Source organism: Carassius auratus, chromosome 14 (assembly GCF_003368295.1).
Source record: "Carassius auratus strain Wakin chromosome 14, ASM336829v1, whole genome shotgun sequence".
NCBI lineage: Eukaryota > Metazoa > Chordata > Actinopteri > Cypriniformes > Cyprinidae > Carassius > Carassius auratus.
Genome location: NC_039256.1, coordinates 29,375,256 through 29,398,388, shown reverse-complemented (window position 1 = coordinate 29,398,388; position 23,133 = coordinate 29,375,256). Strand labels below are relative to the sequence as shown.

At 36.9% G+C, this 23,133-nt stretch overlaps 1 long non-coding RNA gene across 1 annotated transcript in view; it reads right to left on the bottom strand.

Moving 5' to 3' along the window:
- The window catches only part of LOC113114532 (uncharacterized), a 31,374-nt gene extending 13,839 nt beyond the window's left edge, over positions 1–17,535 (bottom strand). Inside the window, exon 1 of the long non-coding RNA XR_003293758.1 lies at positions 17,254–17,535. This is a non-coding gene — a long non-coding RNA (uncharacterized LOC113114532). The remainder of the gene's footprint in view (positions 1–17,253) is intronic.
- Positions 17,536–23,133: the final 5,598 nt, after the last annotated feature.

The following is a 23,133-nucleotide window of genomic DNA, read 5'->3' as shown; positions in this document are numbered from 1 at the left end:
ATATATTTGGCATATATTTGTAATATATATTGGCCAGAAAAACAAAATAGCCAAATGTGAAACGTGCATCTATAAGAATTATAAGATGTAAATGTTCATAAAAATTACATTGTGTGTATATATATATATATATATATATATATATATATATATATATATATATATATATATATATATATATATATATATATATATATTAGGAGATATTACAATGTTAATAAAAAGGTTGATCAGTAGAGGTTTATAAAGGTGTATAATAATTTTTTTTAATCAAAAATTGCTATTTCTGACTATAATTTTGTGTGGGTCTGGGAAATGTTCTCTATAAATTAAACTTTCAGTTCATATATATAAAAATAAGATTAATATGATTAAGATTAATAAGAATTACGGAATAGAAGGTAATCCTCTTTTTAGCTCCTCAAAGTAAACAGTTTTGTAATTAGTGTATCAAAAGTATCACGAGCCGGAATCAAAGCTGCGTGTCTTGACATCCCTCATAGGAGAAGGACAATAAGTCTGAAGGAAAAGACTTGTCTTTGCATGCCATCTGTCCTCAGCTCTGACGCTTGCTCTAATTACTGCTTCTCCCTTGGCTAATGCTCCCTCATTAGGCATCGGGAGCATGTGCAATCCACACAAGCACTGAGAAATTTGCACTAAAAACGCTAGCTGGAGCCATAATGGGATCAGAAAATCTGTCTGGTGCGAAAGGCAATTCACACTCGCGGCTAAACGCTCATTTTGCTTTTCTGTCTCTCTTAAATTTGTGCATCATCCACTACAACAACGCTGCTCCAGTCTCAGATTTTTGCTCCAGGATTGAAGTTTCACTCATGTCCTCCCGGACAGCACAGTGCTTCCAAAGACATGAAAATCACAATGAAAAGAGTTGGCAGATCTTGTTTCAGGGGGGGATTAATTTTGTTTATTCACATGCAACAGTGTTAATTGATCACTGCTTAAAACATCTGAGAAGTTCTCGATGGTTTATGAGAGCAATTATGAGTTTTTATCTGGAAAGCAATCTGTTTTATTATCTTTCGGGTAGAAGGTGAGTTCTTGCAGCACTTTCTTGTTTTGTTTTTATCATTGTGTTAGATTTTTGTGCTTAATCCTGTTTTGGGTAGCCAACAAAGAACACACATACTGAATGTGTTGAAGTAATTAAAACGGAAGCAAAGGCTGCCTTTGTTCTGTAAAACTCACGTTTCTCTTTTCTTCACAGCAGGAATCTCTGTGCTGTTTGCAGATATCTTTATAGCAATCAACTCAATGGGAACGCTAACCACACACAGCTTTAGTACTTTAATATCAATTGTCATCATTAAATCATTGCGACATCATCGCTGTAATGTGAGCATGGCTCAAGGGTTTTCACTGCATTCCTCAGACAGGACTGTTGGCATCAGCTGCCAAGAAAAGTGTGATTTATATTCTATCAAAAAAGGCATAGTAACCACAGATATGAAATCTCTCTACATAGTATTTCTGTATTGTGATGGATGTTGTATAGCATAAAACACAGGTTGCATCAATGAGGTTAAACACATCTGTCTTATTCACTTCATGAGGTCATGAGGCCTATTTAAGTAACATCACATCATTTCACCAAAACATTCAAACATTTAATTATGCTATTGCATATTAGCTTAGTGCAGCTCATTATTTCAACTCTGTTAGCTATATAAAATACTTCCTCTGGTATTTCTGCTGTAATTACGGCAAAGCGGCTTGTTTTCAATTTGTATTAACAGAAACTGGGAGTGTTGAAATATAAAATTAATTAACCAGTGCTGCAGGGATTACATATTTTTGGAGTCTAAAACACGGAAATGCACAAGTATTTTAATATATCCAGTTCCACTGTCCTGTGGTTTTTACGGTAAAACGCCTGAAAAGAGGTCAGTGCTTAACACAAACTGTCTAAATAGGACTATACCGAGGTCTTTACATTTTTTATAATCATGCTACTGCAGTGCAAACTATTCTATTCAAAATATTTAAAATGTAGATTTGAAATAAACACTGAACGAGTCTTTAAAAGCTAGTGACAGTGATGTTGAAGTCATGTGATCGTTACTGTAGGTGGGGTGGGAATGATTTCAATTTACATCTTGATTCTGTGTGTTTTTAGGATTTTAATTAAGTTAAACTATTTCAATACGATAAATTTAAATACTAGAAATTTTTTTAGTATTGGAGCAGCCATGCAAATTTACTGAGGCCCCTTGTTGAGAACTAGTATAATAAAGGCAAAAATTCCAAATATTATGACAATTTATGACTGAAATTGAGTGATACTAATAAAATTAAAATTATATTTCAAACATATTGTGGCGGGGTTGACAATACTGAAGCATTTCATGGTTAGTAAAATGTAGATTTGTACTTTGCAAGCCCATAACCACACATTTGGTTGAAAGTTGGTGGTACAGAACCAGCAACTGGATAAAGACACTAATTTTGCAACATTGACTGAGCTGAATCAACTGAATTGAGCTGAATAATCACACTATTGTCTTCTGTGGAGCAGCTGAAATTGACTTTGTTTCATAATTGATGAACTTTGGAACATTGACAGATTTCAGACAGAACAAATTTCCGAAAGGATAAATAAATTAATCTCTCTCTTTATTGAACTGAATTAACCTATAGCAAAGACCCGCACCCTTTGTAACTGTTGCTGTCTGAGTCCGTCAAGCCAAGGTGCTCTCACGCCACACATCACGTTCTTGCCCCAGTGAAAAATATATAGTGGAGCAAAGAGGAAACTGACAATGAGCCCACACACAACACAGAGTAGGTTACTTTTGGTATGAAACAGTCTCAGCTTTGAATTTTTTTTTTTTTTTTTAGAAATTCAAACAATAAATAGTATTTTGTGCCTGACAGATTTGCAGCAGCTCAGTTCAAGCAGCATGTGGAGTGATCATCCCCTTCTCTTTACTAGTTAGAGCATGAAATAAACATGAATGAACATCAGAAATGTATCTTGTTTCAACCACATTAAGAGTTCAATACACACCATTTTTCAAGTTCAAGCCCACTGACTGCAATCTACTTTCGTCTGGTTTGTGTGCTGGACAAAAAATGGCAGATTCTGTTTTATGATTGGTCAGATCGCCTGTCAATCAAACTCCCAGTGAAGGGTCTACTGAAACAACATTTAAATGAAATTGATTAGAAAAATGACACTACAGAGATACTTTATAGCTGAAATTGAATTGTTTCATCATTGATGAATTTCTGCAACATTAAGTAATTTTTTTGGAATGTGAAACTGCTTTGATCTGTATTGCATAAGTGTTATATAAATAAGCTAAACGCAACTTGATTGAAAACCCATTTTGGTTTACCACTAATGGTATATTGGAACAGCCATATCTTGATAGGTTGGCCCCTCAATGTTTATGTTGGCAACCGCTCTGGTACTTGGTGTCTGACTCGTGGGAAAAGATGATTTCCTGAAAGTTAAACCAAATCTTTCAGATGATTTGGGCTGTTATTTCCCAACACAGTGGTTTGCTCTTCCTTCAGAGGCACAGAGAAATCTTGAGAGGTGATCGAGGACTGAAGCACGTCTCCAGTTCTGTCCTGTTCCCAGCTCTCCTCTCTCCCACACAGAGACCCACACCCAGCCCCTGTCCATCTGCACCGGCAGGCACCTCAGCTGGGAGAGTCGCACGCACCAGCTTTCCTCTTCTGTTCAGGTCAGAGTCCTTCACACGCGATGACATCATCATTGTCTGTCAGTCATAGAAAGCTGTGGGCCTCCTGTCTCAACACAGACTTCAGCCATGCCAACAAAGTGCCTGCTGCACTTAAAGCCGAAGCATTGCAGATGAATGCGGATCCACCGTAGTGACACTGTGCATCAAGAGACCCGCTTTACGTGGGCTCCGTTTGTTCGATGCGCGGTGATGTGCTGAGTAGCTGGCTGGATTTAACGTGTGCAGACGGCGATAGAGAGATGTGAGCCAATCCAGCCATCTTGTACTGAGGATTCAGGGCTGGACAAGCATTTGCCATCTGTAGCTGTGGCAAAGCGTGAGTCTGCAGCCAGCCCACATTGTGTCAGCAGCAGCCCCAGTACTGAGGGCTTTTAAAGAGAGCGTTTGAGATGTCGCAGCCTTTTCTGTTGTGCACTATCACCCACTAATGGAGCATGAACTTTTAGGAGGTGACATCAATTACTTCAAAAGATTTAATGAGTGTAAATGATTTATCTTAAGTGCAAAAGGGGAACTGGGAAGGAGCTCATTATGTAGTCAGTGATTATCACCTGCATATTAAGTGTTGGTAATAGTTATGGAAATCCTTGTGTTACACTGCACTGGAAGTGTCATAAGTGGGGGCTCAGTCTACTTAAATTTAAACTGTGAAAGCATTTATAAATTACGTTTATAAAATTGTATGTTTAACTGAAGAGTGCAGTTTTGGACAAAATATGTAGAATTAATTAACTATTCATATAAAAACTACTACTAAAAATATAAAAACTAATTTATTTATGTCCCTAAGAAGTGTAACACATTGTTTTAGCATTACAAAGAGCTTAAAGAAACATTGGCTCAACCAGTTGACCTATTGGTATGGCCCTCCCCTTCGAGCACAGGCTAGCCAATTGCAGTCGACTATAAGCTGCATGGGGAGTGGAACTCAGACAAAGCGAGGTGTGCTGTGATTGGCCAGCTATCCAGTGTGTGTTGTGATTGGCTGAATCATTCAAGCGTGTGACAGAAATACTGTGACGCTGTGTCCCAGTCAGAACACCAGCGCAACAAGACAAAACCAATTAAACCCATTACAAACAAGCCATTTGTTGCATCCAGTGGGAACATAATTACTGATTATAATGACTTGTACTGTGTTTTACGGTCTTTTTTCCAACAGCGAGAATCAAAAGGTATGCCTTCTTTCTTTGTGTGAATATTTAGCTGGTGTTATGCAAATCTTCCCCCATCATGACGTAGACGTAGGGGCATGTTTAAACAAGGTGTTTTAGGAGGATGTAGACTTTTACGTAGTCTAAACTTTTATTAAGAATTTCTCTTTGAGTTTGAGACTTTAGTCTTTGGAACTTTAGGGATCTTATCTCTTCACAAACAGCTTGTAAAACTCCAAAGAGAAAGGAAACTTGAAATTGCATCAAATGTCCCCTTTAATAAAAGCATCTCAGAGGCCTGAGCCATAGAGAAACATTGGAAGATCCAAAGCTAGCATCTATTTAATGGGGTTTATGCTTCAAAAATGAGAAAAATAATGTGCCTGGGATGTCTTGTAACATTCATTCCAGGTATCCTGAAAACATAGGCACAGAATTTTTTTTATTCCATTTCCTAAACCCAAACAAGACACAGCAAAATGTACATAAGAATTCACCCCCAATCCCTATTTTCTCGTTGTCATACTCTTATTAAGTTACAATTTTCAGCTGCTTAAGCAGAACTTAAATGTTATGTTAAACTTCAGGTATCTCTGGTTAAAACTAGCTAACATTAAATGTAGTAGGTCCATGCTGACATACAAATGCACGAGAGAGGAGGGGCGCTCTTCCCCATGCATGCAGGCTATGTCCTCGTGGGTACAGGGCAAAAGGGCAAAAACACATAAACGAAGGCCTACATTTTAGTATCTCTCCATAGCATGTGATACATGAACAGTGTTTTTCATCTGCAATAGTGACGACTGTAATATAAGACTTCTTCCGCTTGCATTGTGATCTGTAAACCCTTGATTCCAAATTAATACCCACAATATTTATTTTAAAATCTTTTATATATCCCACCATGGCATATTTACATTTATGCAATTAGCAGACGCTTTTATCCAAAGCGACTTACAGTGCATTAAGGCTAACATTTTTGTAAAAATTTTTACATAACGTGTTCCCTGGAAATCAAACCCACAACCTTGCGCTGCTAAAGTATTGCTCTACCTCTTGAGCCACAGGAACTTTATTTAAGTACCACTTGAAGGGTGGTCCTTCTGTGTCCAAAATTTACAAAAAGATATAGGGACAACTTTTTCACACTGACAGCTGTAATTGACTACGTTTACATGCGCACAAATAATGCGATTATTTCCAATAAACAGAGTAAGGACTTAATCACCTTATGATGTTTACATGTCAAGAGCAAAGCTCTTCATACGATTTACATGTAATTTCCATGATTTTATTATCCATTAAGAATTGAGATAATTCACTTACCATTTCTTAGTGGAAGAACACATCAGGTGTGTTACTGGACGCTGTTTTAGTTTATTTATGTCTAATGCAAAACACGTTTGTATGGCTGTATTCCATGCTTTTTTGGTGCCATAAAAATGTGATCATCTGCCTACACAGCCTTCACGTTCTAGTCGCCGTTTCTGGATGAGGATAAGGAACAGACTGGTGGAATAGAGTTTTGTTTTATCCAGAAATGCGATGCTTTCTTCCCCGCCATCATTTCTAATCTGCATGTTATTACAGGTACGCGTCACGTCATTGATGTATGTAACAAGCTAATGCTCACTTTGGTCAGAGTTGCAATACTGCAGTTATAAAATTGGCTTACACCACCTACGTTAATATGATTATGCTTGCTGCAATTATGAGTTTAATATCATTATTTAGATCAAAGTATTTATTTTAAATGAGGTAAAATTTAAATCGCAATTGTAAGACAGTTAGCAATTCTGTTTGTATGTCTGAGTTCGCAACAGCAACCGATAGGTCAATTGTGGAAATTAGGAGTCAAGGCTGCCAATGGCAGACGGGAGTGTTTGGGGAATCCTGTTTGAAGCCAAGCTCAAAAGGCCAAATTCTACTTCACCAGCACAACTTAATTTTAATGATCAGGAGTGTCTGCAGACATCCGCACCTGTGCTGTTGTATGCACACTGTTTGCAAAGAAAGAAAAGTTGGGCTCCATGTGGACAGTTCATGTACAACAGCTCTGGTGCGAGGTGAACATTGAGACAGGAGAGTACACTAGGTGTGTTAATGCATGCGTCTAATTTGTTGATCCAAGCTTTAGTATACATTGAAACTTATATGTACATGATTGTGCGCAGAAGTACAATTGGGCCTTAAAGGCCAAAGTATACTTCGGTTTTTACGCATACGCAAGAGTCTTGCGTACGTACGTACAATTTTACGTACGTACGCACAGGTTGCACATGTGCATTGACTTGGTTTTGCACTAATCAGTTGCTCCGTAAAGTTGTTAGTGCTGGCTCAGGCCACTGTTTCACAGTAGAAATGAAACTAAACAGACAGAAAAACAACAACCACAAAATAGAGAAGACTGCAAAGACAACAAATGCCTGCTTTGACGAGCACTAGTGTGAGGAGGTTATGAGAGAGCAGACACTGAAGTTTAAAGGGGGGGTGAAATGCTCGTTTTCACTCAATCTCCTGTTAATCTTGAGTACCTATAGAGTAGTACTGCATCCTTCATATCTCCAAAAAGTCTTAAGTTTTATTATATTTATAAGAGAAAAATAGTCTGTGCCAATTTTTTCAGAAAAACACGAGCCGCTGGAGGCGTGACGTGTGGGCGGAGCTAAAGAATCACGAGCGCGAGTAGGCTTTTGCATTGAGAGCGTTTGGAAGTTGTGACATTACCGTGAGGAAAAAAAAACATCATCCAAAACAAACCATGGCTAACAGTCAGATTCAGCCGTATATTTATGATCCTGAATCAGATCCCGAGGCTGAAACTGACTGAGACCGCAACAGGACGTCTCTAGGACGCACTAACAAGGAGGCTAAATGGCTACAGCCACTAGCGTCTGTTACTAGTGCGTCTCTTGAGATCGGGGAGGTTTACCTGCACAGCACTAACTCGCTGGCCTCCGTTACACTTAGCGGTTTTGGAAAATGACTAAGTTCCACTTTATGTCGTCTTTTTTTTTTTCTTTAAAGGTGTACAAGGTTTACTTGATGTGCTACGCGCCAATAGTTAAGTTAACCACACAGAGATATTTGAAGCAGTTTTACTCACTGCCTGCGGTTCCAACACACGATCGTGACCCTTTTTCGTTGGGATTGCATCATCCTTAAGAAATAAACTATATGCAAATCCAGCGTCAAACTGGGCCTTGTTTGTAAAACAAGCATCTTCGAAATGCAGGGAACAAACACAAACACTTGCACAACTCCATCAATGCTCTTTAAAAATAAACTCCGTCCACTGGTCCCTCAATGTTTTTTTTTTTTTTGGTAATCTGTGCAGGGTTGTCTTGCCCTCGCAACCAAAAACACACTTTTTTTGAGACATTTCGTTCTCCTTCTGATCAGTGAATTGCTCTGCTGTGCTCTGCTATACAGGAGCCCGCGCTCTTCCGGAAGACGTGCCCTTAGGACCCATATAAGGAAATTCCGCTCCATCTAACGTCACACAGAGCCATACTCGAAAAAAACGTTCCGAACAAAAATACTCCTTCAAACGTACAACTTAATTTTTGAAACTTTGTCCATGTTTAGCATGGGAATCCAACTCTAGTATAAAAAACTCAGTACGCATGAAATAGCATTTCACCCCACCTTTAAAAATAGTACACAAACATTTTTATCAGTCATAACTTTAAGAGCAAAACACAGTAGACACTGGACAAAGATGAAACTTTAAGCGCCTTCCTCGACCACCTGAGCACACTATCAAATGGAGTTTGATACTTTAAAATGCTATGCATTTGACTGTAAGCATATGTTAGCATAGTAGTGATATAGTCCTAAAATTGATTATCTACTACTTCCGGTGACATTCTGATGCGTGTAGCATCTGATGAACACTTTACTATCCCATGATGCTACAGGAGAGAATATGGCAGTTAAGCAATGCAACTTATGCTGTAGGTCACATGTCAACATGAAAAAAGTTTGGATTAAATTCATACCATCCATTAAAGTGAACATCAATGACAATAATCGCTCATTGGAACGCCCTGGAACGTCATCAAAGAAAGTCAACGACGGGGTCATGAAGATTATTATATAACATAAATATTGTATTTTTGTTTTTTCAAATTTAAATACATATAATTTGCAATATGTATATAATAAATATACTCAAAATTTATATGTTTTGACTGTTAACAGAATGTTGTGGTCTCATCCCGTGCACTTTCATTCCCACACACAGCCTCAAAGTTAACTAATAAAGTAAGATAAAAAAACAGCGATAAAATTACAGCACCTCAGCTGTTTCTCGTCAGTTTTACTTAGTTTCACCTATTCATACAATACAATATGCAAATGTAACATTCATTGTCATTACCATTCATAAATACTCTCATTTGTATAATAACAACATTTATTGCCCCCGTTCCATTGCAGAGCCTTTTAAACACGACTTGATACGCAATGACAATTGGGTTTTTCCCTCTCCACTTCCTGTAAAGTGATTTAATTGATGTTCCCTTATTCCCTATGCCATTCACAGTGCCCTTCGAACTGAACATGTTCAATCCCTTCAGAATGGAATCTAACTTAAAATGTCAAAATACCCTGTGAAGTCAACTTCACAGTCCACTTACAGTCAAATAGACTACACCTTATATAGATGCTTGTTTAACGGTCGTTTAAGTAATTATTTATTCAGAAGAAGTACCCATGGTATACAATTTAGGACACAACAAGAACCTGCTGCAATCATGTTTTTAAATGACTTATTATAAATGTGTGTTTTATGTGTGTAGTGTGGCTGCTGAATGCGCTTGTCTGCTGTGGTCTACATAAAAAAAAAAAAGGCCTTTTTAAGGACATGTAGCAAAAGAAATGTTTAGTATTAGTGCTTGATACTGTACCTGTATGCTTAATTACTTTCTTCTGCACTGGAAGCTCCTGCTGTCAAGTTAAATTCCTTGTGTTTGTAAACTTGGTAATAAAGCTAAAAACATGCAATCTAACATTAAGATAACATGGAAAGCATTTTTATTCTTATAAAGACAAGGATAGAGACTGAGAGTGTCCTGCATGGGACCACCAAAATAACTCTAGTGATCAGGATCATGTACTCAAGAACAAGTCCTCAGGTGTAACTATATCAACCCAATCCTCAAACTTACCCTCAGGGTCTTTCAGCTGACAGTAAGGTGCCTTAAATCACAGCTCAGACGAGAGACACACATGCTAAACTTCTGAAGTGTGCTCCTCTGACTCATTCAGACCATTCATTTCTGTTTCTCACCTAAACTTTCTGTAATGTCACATCATATTATAAGACTTTTGCATGTTAAGCCTCATTTAGGATTGGAATAAAGTCTTAATATGATGACTAAATGCTCATTATGCGAGTCATACGTTGTCTTTTGAGAAAAAAGCTTTGAAGTACAAAAACATTGCAACTTTTAGAATTCAAAACATGATATTTGCAGTCATTTTATTGATAGTATTTTAGTAATATTTATTAGTAGTATTTATTCGTAATTGTTGTTATTCAGCCTAAACTTTGTTCAGTAAGCTGCCTAGGTAACGTTCCTAATTTTCCTAAAATTAACTAAATATTTAATTTTATATTTCAGTTTAATTTCAATGATTAGCAATGTTTTAAATAGTGAATTTATTTTATTTTAAATAACCTTTGTTACTGGTTCATGAGAAACGTCCTTTAGTAGCATCTAAACTGAATACAGTGATTATGTTAATGTGATTTTTCTCATAATTAAAGTAACCAAACCTATCAAGCTTATTAACAGGTTTGAAAACATGACAGAACAGAATAAATTCACATTTCTGGAGCTCATGCAAAAGCTTTAAATAGATGTAGACATTAGGCATTATGTTTTTATTATTATATATGTATGGAGGAGCATACTACCCACGGAGCCACATTTATTAATTTATTTATGCATAATTATGCTTATTTATGTATTAATTCAGCATTCATGGAATTTATGCACAACCTCCAAGCAGTATAAATCTGTAAACTGCAACAAAAGAATCATACATGTACCGGCGAACCAATTCAAATACTACACAACTCTTCCTGAATAACTAAAATAATAGCAGGTAGCATGTAAAACAGATTGAAGAGATTTGTCCATATCATGCATACATCTTAATTTGCTAAATCATTAAGCTTAAGCAAACACACCATCATAATGTGAGCAATGCAAAGAGAGCACCAGCAAAAATGGTCTGCTTAATGTAAAACAAAATCTAAAATATATTCGTTTTGATGTCATCTCATGGGACTGTACATTTTTTAATGAGGAAAACTGACTAAACAATGAACTATGAATGTTCTTTCGCATCAAAGATGCATTTTAAGAAATCAGCAAGGCCTCAGTAAAAAGTTCTGTTCTTTGTCTCATCTTTGTTTTGAACCCAGTTTGTGATTGTAAGACACCTACCAAAATGGAAAGTGCCACAAACACGCAAGAAACAAAGCCACATCAACACACGCATTCGCACACAAAAGAAAGTCGACATCCTTCTCACACCGGAGGTGGTGAAGCTCTCACCTCCCAATCGCGTACAGGTGTAAAAGCAAATACAATGGATCTTTATTCAGGTTGAATCACGTGAAGTCTCATCAAGCCCAACGCAGGTGTGCAACAGACTTTCGGATCATCAGACACTTTAGAAGGTGGATATTTGATCTAATCACTCCATCAAACAGCATGAGAAGGAAGAACCTAATCGTTCACTTCCAGAGAGCATCAACAAGGGTACACATCTGTAACAGGCCTGTGAATTCGTGTCATTCCATTAGGGAAATCAGCGCCGTATTTAACCCCGCTCGGCATGATGGGAAGAAGGCAGCAACACCAGCCGCTATATATACGAGCCGCACAACCCCTACGTCTCATTTTATGCAGTGCTGCATCATAAGGGAAAAAGAGGATAGAGTGATGTTTACCTATTCACACCTCTGATGAGTGCAGGAGAATTGAATTCATGCTGAGAGAGGAATAATTGATTTGGACGGCAGCCGCGCCACGAACATCTGGGGTCGTTCTCACCCCGTCACACATTCTGATGACATAATAAAAGAAGGATGAACTGCGAGGCGCAGTCATTTACACCAATATTTCCCCGCGAATGCATTAAAAGCATTCCCCGGTAAAGCGAATTAGCCTTTCTTTACAATTGTGGTGTTACTTTGATAATCAGATCTTCAGATATATTATTTAAGTCAACTTTAATTATCGATTATGCCAAACATCAGAGTCAACATCGCGTTTAGTGGGATTATCACTTGAATGCAAGTGAACGTGATGTAAAACATCTAAAGGGAGTGCACCGACCAACGTTTGCGCCCTAACTAGGGGCTCTTTCCTTTCTGGCATCTGGTTGACTGAGTAAATTGGCTGTACAGACACCCTTCCTCACTCTGCTCGGTTCTGTGGCGCTCCCATTTAAAAAGTGAGAAATTATAATTATCAGAATTATGCTTTTAATGATGCGTTAATTAGACTCCTACAGTGAGATTAGCAAGTGCTTATGCATTATTAACTGTGAAGTCTTTCCAGAATTTTTACAGGCAGGACGCACTAAATTTGCTTTTTGGTGATTAGCGTGCTGGAAAATAACACAACAGACTGTGGTGCATATGCTTATGATTACAACTTTAAGTGCATTTATTTAACTCTATCACACACCGGCAGTTTCGTGCCAAGATTCTGTGCAACCAACTTCTCGGGCAAAGAGCCTCGCGGATTCCTACTTTCTCATTAACAGAAACATATGATGAATCATTCTCTGCCAAAAGTCTTTTTTAGCACGCTGCTGATATATATAGCGCGCACTCTTTCTGTTTGGTGTTTTCGCTTTGATGATTTGACAAGGTCACTATAATGATGTATGTGCTTTCTTTGCTAATGCAGTCGTCAAATCTTCTGCTCCACTCTGTCAACAGCAGTGAAAACAATGAGGATTGGTAGCACACCTTACTGAACCCCCTGCGAGCGAGCGCGGAAGACGTTAAATAAACAAGCCTCCCCACAGCCAATCCCGGCCAGTGTTACATGAGCCAAACCTAACAGAGCATGGTAAAACTATTTGGGTAATCCCTAGTTGTAATAACTAAGTCAACTGTTTTGAATTGCGAGAGCAGCCTCTGGCCCAACCGCAATGGTCATGGCCGGCCTCTTTAGGCCCGCTTGCTACGCTTGGTCTGAGCTGTCCAAACTTTCCGATGGAAATAATCCTGCTAATTTGCAGGACGTGGGTACCACACCCCACTTGGCATGCATGAGTGCAGTGTGCACCCAGTAGACATCGCACAAAAGACAATTTAAAGAGGAAGGAAGAAGCCTGCTCTTTGCCCACAGTCCATTTTAAACAAATAACCAATAAATAACCCATGTCCAAATGGCCAATTTAGACAGCGCCAGTACCAATTGGTCTGAGGACTATTACAGTGAACAAAGGAGACGTTTGATTGATGCCTCAATCTGTGAAGCCATAAGGAATGATTGAGTTTTTAAACAGAGAAGAACAAGAGAGATCTTACTCTTGTTAGTAATGCATAGGAGATAATCAGATTACCAATTATTATGGCAAAATAAACCCAACACGAAGCAAGCAAATGGGTCTTGTATCATTCTAAAAGGAGCTTTCAAACCTGAAAAATAACTAAATAAACTGACATGAAATATTGTTTCGAGTGAACAGTGAAAAGATAGGTTGACTGAGATGGTCGGCAAAAATAAATAATTGTGAAATATTTTGCAATAAAATCGGTAATGAATCAGAGACTGGGCTTTTTGACATTTTTTAGCAACACAAACCAGCACTCAGTCATCTACCGCTTTTTCAGGATCCTGGTTGTTGTTTTTTGGTATCATTTTAAATTTCGCATTGTTAAACATAAAATAATACTATAACAATAGTAAGAATATTATAAAATGAATAGTTATTTTGTAAAATATATAAATATTAAACATTTTATAGTATAATAATAATAATAATTCCTTACATTTATAAAGCGCTTTTCTAGGCACTCAAAGCGCTTTACATTGTTAGGGGGTATCTCCTCATCCACCACCAGTGTGCAGCATCCAGCTGGAAGATGCGACGGCAGCCATGTTGCCCCAGAACGCTCACCACACATCAGCTTACTGGTGAGTTAATCATATCAATTTCCTCTCTCACAACGTGTGACTTATGAAGCAAATTTTAATGAACCATTGTTTCTTTGATATTTCCTGCTATAGGTTTTTCTCCACAGGGCATCGGTAAACGCGTTAGTGGGCCGGAGGGTACAAAATAACACAATGCAATGTATTTTATGAAGAGACCTCCGACAATCACACCGAGCGAATACTCATCGGCAGGTTTTGTTTTTGCACAGGTTATGCAAATCAGTCCTCGTTGACTCACCGACTCGTTATAACATTAATTAACACAGTGCTACCTTGCTCAATATTTGGTAACAGAGCCACCGTCTGCGGATGTAAAAATTTACAGGATTCCAATTTTAATGAGGGAGCAGAGCACAGGTGTGCTAATGAAGGGATTGGCTCATTTGAATAAAACCATCCTGTTTGGGAGAAAATTAATTAGCAACACTGGAGTAAATGCTGACACCTTTGAACAGAGATGGTGAAATTATACCATAATGCAAATTTGCCTTTGATGACAAAGGTGCTCCTGCCTTATTATATCGGTTTAGAAAAAGTTTGTTAATCAGCATTAATCATCGTGTTATTGTCTAAATTAGAGAGGTTAGTTACTTCAGACATTTCTAACTCTGGGGCTGAATTGCGCTAATAGTCACAAGAGCGAGTAAGTCTCCATTTGAGGTTAAATTTACGTGATGCACGTCTCAATTTCCCTTCTTGGATTACCATGTTTAAGCCTTATTTTCAGCAGACAAGACAAGCTAACTGCAGCTTATTAAATAGTATGAGTTGGATTTTTACAGCGATATTCAAGACGGAGCAGATAACAGGGAAATACCATACCTTTTCATGAAGTGTAGAGGAACGTAGTCTTAACCCAAGGCCTGATATTAAAACGTTCTTCTGCGCTTAAAGCAGCAATTAAGGAGCGTTGTGAAACAAGTGTTAAGATACTCAAAAGTCTCTCACACGATACATCCGAGTTTAACACTTTGAATACCCACTTGAGGCTAATGCTTTTCATAGTTGCTTTTTCATCCGCTCTGTCTTGATGGGACCACACATTTTCCACATCTACTGAAAACTATGGCTATAAATCTAAAGCTTTACATAGAGCAGACTTTAGCCTCCAGCTAAATGGATATCATCCTGCACAACTTGAAATAAATTTTAATTTTTGCTGTGTTAAACAATAAGTAATTAAAAATATAATACATTCTAAATAAATAAATATAATATTCTTTTATATTAGATCATATTCATATATTAGATTATATTTTTTTCAACTCATCTTTAAGAACGGGGGGGGGGGATTGCTTTGTGTAAAAAAACTTTCAGAATTTGCTGAATTTACCTCTGAGCCCTTGATGAAGTACATTCTATTCTACATTCGCCATGTAGCATGATTAATGGTATTGATATTTCTCATACTAAAACCAACTGCTATAATAATAATTATTGGTTATTGTTAAGTACAATTAAAAATGGAGCAATGCTCTTGGTACTTATAGCACTTCCAATATCATACCTGTCAAGTATCCCGTTTTGGCCGGGAAAGTCACCTATTTTACCCTTCTTTCCCGCCGTCCTCCCGTATTAGTATTTTCCCGTAAATCTCCCGTATTTTAATTTCTTTTAATTTTAACCTGCGTTATTAATAAAATAATAATAAAAAAAAACATTCCCAATCTGAGCTCTGTCACTAGTCTCGCGATAACTGCCACCTGTAGTAGCCTGTCGCGAGGGGTGTGTGAGGTCAGATGACATGAGTTATAACGCGGGAAAAACAACAACAAAAGACAAAACCGAGACGGATGATGGATGCTACGATAGAGAGTGAAGGCACACCATCCCAAAAAACCAAAACCCTTGTGTAAATACCGTGATAAATGGGACAGCGAATTTACTTTTTTAAAGAATGCAAAGTTTGCAACAAATTTGTACAACAACTCACTAAAAGAGTAAAAGAAAAGTTATGTGAAATTAAAAGAAAAACTGTAAAAGAAAAGCAATATGAAATGAAAACAATGTGTGGAATGAAAATGTAAATGTAAAGACAAGCAATGTTAAATTAACAGAAAATATGCAAATAAGCCTTTAAATAAATGCTCTTCATATATACCCGTTTGTGCTTTCATTTGGGCTATAACACCTGTCTAAAAATCTAAGGGATACTGGAGCTTTGTTGGGGTGGTGGTACTGCTCGCGGTGGGTGCCGGAAAATTTCCCTTATTTGCAAATCCAAAACTTGACAGGTATGTCCAATATAAGTATCTATAAATATAAAAACGTGAAAAATGAAAGCTAAAAATCTGTAATTATATATATATATATATATATATATATATATATAGAGAGAGAGAGAGAGAGAGAGAGAGAGAGAGAGAGAGAGAATACAGACCATATACATACCTATTTATATATGCATACATATATGTTACAGATTATTAGCTTCCAGATCCTGTGACATAATGGGATAGGACAAAGGTTATATCATGAATACTAGGTCTTTGGACAGCTTACTCAACTGACAGAATTCTTTTTGCATACTTTATCATATGGAAATATGTATAGACCTATTCAGACTGAAAATGTATGAATGAAAATGTCAACTGTGAAACACATTTTTCTATACATTTAAATCAATACCACTTGTCACAGAGTGCGTTTTTGTGACAAGTGATATTGATTTAAATGTATAAAAAAGAAAATTCAATTAATTGTTTTAAATAAAATGAATTGATTAATAGTAACCTAGTGACTATAATAATAATAGTAAAGCTGCTAGATTTTTGGCCAAAAAATAAAAAAATTCTATTGTTGCTGAAGTTCAAAACATAGTGCTCAAATTTGTCAAATTTACTCTGGTAACATTACATTTTTTCATTTACATTTTGATCTGTCGGGACGGATTTCGCGTTGACTTCCATACGTTATTCGTTCGGTCTTCAGGTCACGTCCATATTAAACACAGAAGTTTGGCGATTAGACTGTTGCAACAATAAACAGGTGTTTGAAATAGTCAACAGGATAGCCATTAAGACGGACAGTCCTTAACGGTAACTCTCGCTGATGACCTGAGAATCACCCTTTCAAAACAAACAAACAAACCGCGAACTTCGGAAAGCCTGCATTACAGAAAAATGGAAAACTAAACCTGAACCACAACTACAGATATGACAGCCAACTTACTAGCTCAGATGAGATCTTTTTGTTTTATACGATTTGTTGGAAAATATTCGCAGTCTGGTGATCTTGATGCAGCATGACAGATCCGCGCTGATAATGGCGATTACCGGCAACTATGCAGACACCGGAAACTATCGCAGAAGCACAATTGGCGTAAATAAAATAACGTAATTTTATGTTTCAACCACAGATGGCGAAAGAGGCCGAAGTTTAAGTAGGCTATAATGCTAAAGATATCCAACAATATCAAAGGTGCAGCGGGTAATATTGACAACCAACGGTTAAAATGAGTGCTGCATTTCAAATTCAAATTTTGGAGATTGTTGTTTCCCGCCTCCTCCTCCTCAGACTGGACGTTTACGCGGGTTGCCAGATTGAGCCACTGGATTGAGAACAAGCAACTGAAACAAGTCCAATTGACAAAAGGATGGCTATTTATCTGCCTTATCTGGTCATAAAGCCTTTTAGATAGAAGCTTTTTTGAGTCGAGTAGAATATGAGGTCGTTTGCTGGATTTCATGGCTGCAATTTGCTGTGTTTTCTGCCGACTGGCAACCGGGGGTGTTGAAATACTATATTTATATAAATATTTTTATGCTTTAGTGAAGTCAAAAAGAAGAAAAAAATACATATATGATAATACAGTTATGATAATAATAATCATTTTTATTATTATTTCAGTTAAAGAGTCAAAAGCAATACATTTCAGTGTTTACAGTAGGGATTTCAGGGCTTTACTGAAGGCCCTGTAGGGGCACACAGCACATAAGGAACTTTTTTTTTTATCTCACAAAACTTTTCAGCATGTGATGACCTTCAGAGAGAAGTGTAAGCTGCTGATGTGGTGTAAATTTCTCATCTCACTCGGTCTGATGTGACTGTCAGTGGTCAGTCTCTTTACTGTCATCTGTAAATGTAGGATTAGTAAATATAGTCACAGCAGCCGGATGTCCGTGATGCTGATGCACCGCTTTTCATCATAATTCTGCACCCAGAACCAGACTGGGCACCTTAAATAGTAATGTGCTAGAACACAAATAGGGGATGCGTGATCACATTGGAGAAAACCTGCTGTCGGGTGTTGATTCGCGCTGTCTGGTGAGTGCCAATGGGGACGCGCGTCAGTTTTATAGCTGAGCCGGGAGGAGAGGCGTTGGCAGGGAAAGAAATGTGCTCATCAATGTTATTATTATTAATCATCAGTGTGATACAGCCTAATACTGTAGAATTGCGATATTTTTACACACATTGAGCATGCACAATCATCTTTGGCTACAAGTCGATTAACTTAATTAGTCACAGGTCTGTGTGAAAGCCATTCAAAACTGTATCTGGTATAAGCAAAAGGCCGCAAGTGTCATTCTATCAGCTGTCAGTCAAAGTCATCTGCTGGGACTGCTTTTTCTGATTTTAACACACACGTCGGAGGGTCTCAAGCTGTTTGCAAGGAATCAAGCGACAAACTTTCTACATGAAACAAAGGAACAACAGCTCACACATCAGAAAACCCACTGTGTATCTATGAAAAGGACAAAAAATGCAAGATGAGAGTGATGGGACCAGGAAAACGATGCAGCGTTATGAGTAACTTGCTCATCAATGGATGCTCTGCAGTGAATGGGTGCCATCAGAATGAGAGTCCAAACAGCTGATAAAAACTTCACAGTAATCCACACCACTCCTGTCAATCAGTTTACATCTTGTAAAAGGGGAAATCTCTGTTTAACAACCATCCATAATGAAGATATTTTAACATTAAACCATCACATAGTCAAAATATTATTCATATTGTTCATATCCCTAACAAATCTTTCTCCAGTTAAGAAAAAGTCCATCCCTTGTTTTCCTCTCACATGAAAATCCACCATATTTGTTTAGAACTGATTTGGATTGTTTTCACTTGCTTAATTTGTGCATATTTCTCTCCTGATTCAGATGAGATGACTATGACTTTTAGCCGTATTTGAGCTGGAAGCAATCATTTTAAGATAGAAACCTCTTGTCAGCTGTTTGGACTCAAATTCTGACGGCACCCATTCACTGCAGTGGATCCATTAGTGAGCAAGTGATGGAATGCTCTATTTCTCCCAATCTGTTCTGCTGAAGAAACAAACTCATACTCATCTTGGATGCCCTGAGGGTGAGTACGATATCATCATATTTTGGTTTACTTGTTCCTTTAAACTACGTCTTGATTTAATATTACTTTTATACAATCTTTAATTTACAATAGTTAAAATTAGACGTTAATATTTAATTTTAAATAACACACAAACAAGAGCTTTGAATGATACTGTATACAAAGGTGCTACATGTTTCATCGGCTCTGACATGTGAAAGACAAGGTAGATTTCTATCTGCAAAGAAGTATTGCACATGAATGATTGTTATGATTCTTTAACTCCCTCTGTGTCTTTGTCCACTCAACACGCTATTAACGGATGTTTCTGTGTAATTACCCTGTCTGTGTGTTTTACCAACACACACAGAGACTCACAAAAGAGGCTGGTATGTTTTCAAAGAAGCTAAGCGGCATGTCTGCAATAATTTAAATATTTGTAATCAAAACAGAAAACTCTCACTGACTGTTTTGGGTACACAAAAAAGCCTCGCCAATCAAAATATTGTTGCGAAAGCCCAATGTCAAAAGCAATTTACTTTCGAGAGATCGATGGAATCGCTGATGAGCGTCTTCGGTTTAGCTCATGGATTTTGGATCGGCAACGGTCATTGTGCATTAATTAGAGCTCCTAACACTGATTCACAAAAACCAATCAATTACCCTTCTAGACTTGACTGGCAGGACCCTGTAATTGGGTGGCTGCTTTCCTTTTCTCAAGTGCCCCGCAGCCAATCGGTGCAGACCAAACAGGTGGCAGCAGAGGAAACAAGCTCTTCCAGTCCATAAAACTGGCTAACTAGTTCCTGAAAGTTGCCAGCCTGCAATTATCATATCATTTGTGTTGTAAATCACACTGTGTCTTGTCAATGTTTCATCACATGCAGCACATATTACCCCCTACCACCTAAAAAAGTTTTGGGAAAAAAATAAAAAAAGAGTAAATGCCTTTTTCAAAAAGTAGTTCGATTGAACGGTTCCATCACAAATATACCTGTGAAAACTGTTAATAAATCACACACATGTGTAACATTGTCCCTCCTTACTGTACGCTGCACATTAGATACAAATGTATCTAGTTTGTACTTCCTCGTTCTCAAATCCAAACATCCCCAGTTTACTCACCCACATACCAAATTATTATCCTGTCATCTAGAAACAAGGATGTACAACATTTTTATAATGCCTTTTGTCCATCATATCCCACATAATTCTGCTTTGGAAAAGTACTAAACCTCCCATCTGGTTTTTGTTTTCCATTGGCTGTTATAATCATGACAACCCATAGACTACTGGTAATAGCAGCATGTTGTTTAGTTTAGTCATTTGCGCAGTTATTGGATAATTTGATGAATAATTGTAATTAAAACACATACAGCACTGAACAGTGACACTGTTTATAGCCTCGCTGAGGTACTGTATGTTCTCAGCCTCTAAACACATGCTAATTGCTCAGTTGCAGTCGAAACAGCCACAAATTAGTCACTCCTGTAAAAAATAAAAAAGTTGAAAAGACTTAAAAGTTTAAGGCAACTACTTTAAGCAAATTTTTGAGTTTTCTCAACTTTTTGCTGTACTGTATAGACTGAAAACAACAAGTTGAGAAAATAAAAAAAATCTGCTAAAGCTGGTGGCCTTAACCGTTAAAGTTCTCAACTTTTTATTTTTTACAGTATAGATAAGCAACTAGATATGTTTTTTTTGTTTTTTTTAACCAATGGAGATTTATATAAAACACCAACTTACAAAGAAGTTGTTTAAAAATCAATAACATATTAAGTAAAAGACTATCAAAACAAAGAAACATCAAGTAACACACTGAATCAAATAATACATTTTAAAGCAGAAAGACAAAACATAATCCAGTAATCTTTGTTTCATTCACAACTGATTGCTATAAATACGTTTAAAAAATAAAAAATAATTATTTGGCCTATTATTTAATGTCAATATTTTTTCTTTTAAATTATATATTTATTTAATTTATTTATTTAGTAATTTAAATAAGTAGCACCAAACTGGAATAAAGATGAAACAAATTGGAAGAAATTGCTAATACATTACCCAAAGAAATACATAGAAACACCAAGTAACATACTGAATTATATGTGACATTTTGATGTATTAATATTGGAATAATATTTTTGTTGTTGGTGCTGTTGTAAAATACATTGATTGCATATTAATTATAAACGTTATCAAAATTAATGGACGCACTGCAAATTCATAAAATATACCTGCTGTATATATATTTCTCAAATATATTATTTTAGTAACTGCAAAAAATGGTCAGTTTTGTATTCAGAATTAATAGGAAAGGGAATTAAACACAATGGTCAAAGTTTTAACAATGCACGTTTTCTCAAAGTTGTAAATAAATAAATAAAAATATAGGATTATGTTTTAAAAGAAATTACTATTTCAGTCTTCGTACTTCGAAATTTCATGTTTGATTCAATGCATTACTTGCTATTTCTTTCTAACACTAAAAATTTGCAAGCAATTTCTGAATGAAAATTGTTTCTGGAAGACAAAGACCAATTATGCGAAAAGAATTGCGTTATCTCTATTATAGACAGACTCGGTTTGCTGCAGTAATAAGCAGTTTGGGTAATCTAGATGAAGCCAAAACGGTGGCCCACTCCAAGCTTGGCATCGGTCCAGATCAAATTACTGTAAGTTAGATGAATTATTTCACTTAACATAGTTGGGAAACATCACAGACTGCTCGCTACACCTACATGCTTTCCACCATCTGTTCTTTTGTTTACACCTCTTCATATCCATGGCAACAACATAGGGGCAGGTAGCTAGTCGGAAATATTTGTAAGTATAGCCCTCTTAAGATTAATGAGCGTTTGTGTGCTTTTACACAGAGGAATATTCTGAGACAGAATCACAATATAATACAGTGTCTCCAGCATATTAGTCAGTCTAAACTATTTTACACACTTCTTCTTGCACTATTAGGCCATATGTTGCATCCTATCTCAACCATATCATTGAGTTATCTCAAGCTACTATGTATCATCATGTGTTTTACAGCGATAACGTCCTGTCTATGCAATCATTACTCATGCAGACAGAGAGTGGCACAGATTTTGCATACACAAAAACACTGTGACTTCGCTGGTTATGCTGCATTAGTGAAGTTTGACTATACCCACACAGGATTTATCACGGGGGACATTCACAATCATTCATTGTTTGTGATTTCATTTCGGTACACAGAACTAAATACCTGGCTGTCTGAAACATAATGGGTATGACAGAAACAGCCTTTGTTTACACTTCAATCTTCAAGCGAGTGATATTTTCCATGCAGTGGGTGTTTGAGTTTAAATTAAGCGTATTATATCTGTTTGAAGTGTTGCGGCATATGTTTTTTTTTTTTTACCCTGTGTCTTTCAGAAGCGTTGTTTCCTGGGGACTTTTCCATTAATTAAAGAGAATATGAATAGATTGTTCTTATATTATCTTTCACAGTTTATAGGCATTGCGATTGATAATGAGGCTTGTATAAACATCTGAGGTGAAGCAGAGAAGCAAATGTAATTCATTTCTGTCACTCTGGGCCTTAAGGATTAGTAGGTGTAAATTACAGCACATAAAGGTGACATGGATGCATTTCCAGCTGACTGAAATATATGAATGTGTATGTGTGTGTATATATATATATATATATATATATATATATATATATATATATATACGTACATTCTAATGAGCAAACAGAAGTTACATGATCAGATGCACATAAGTGA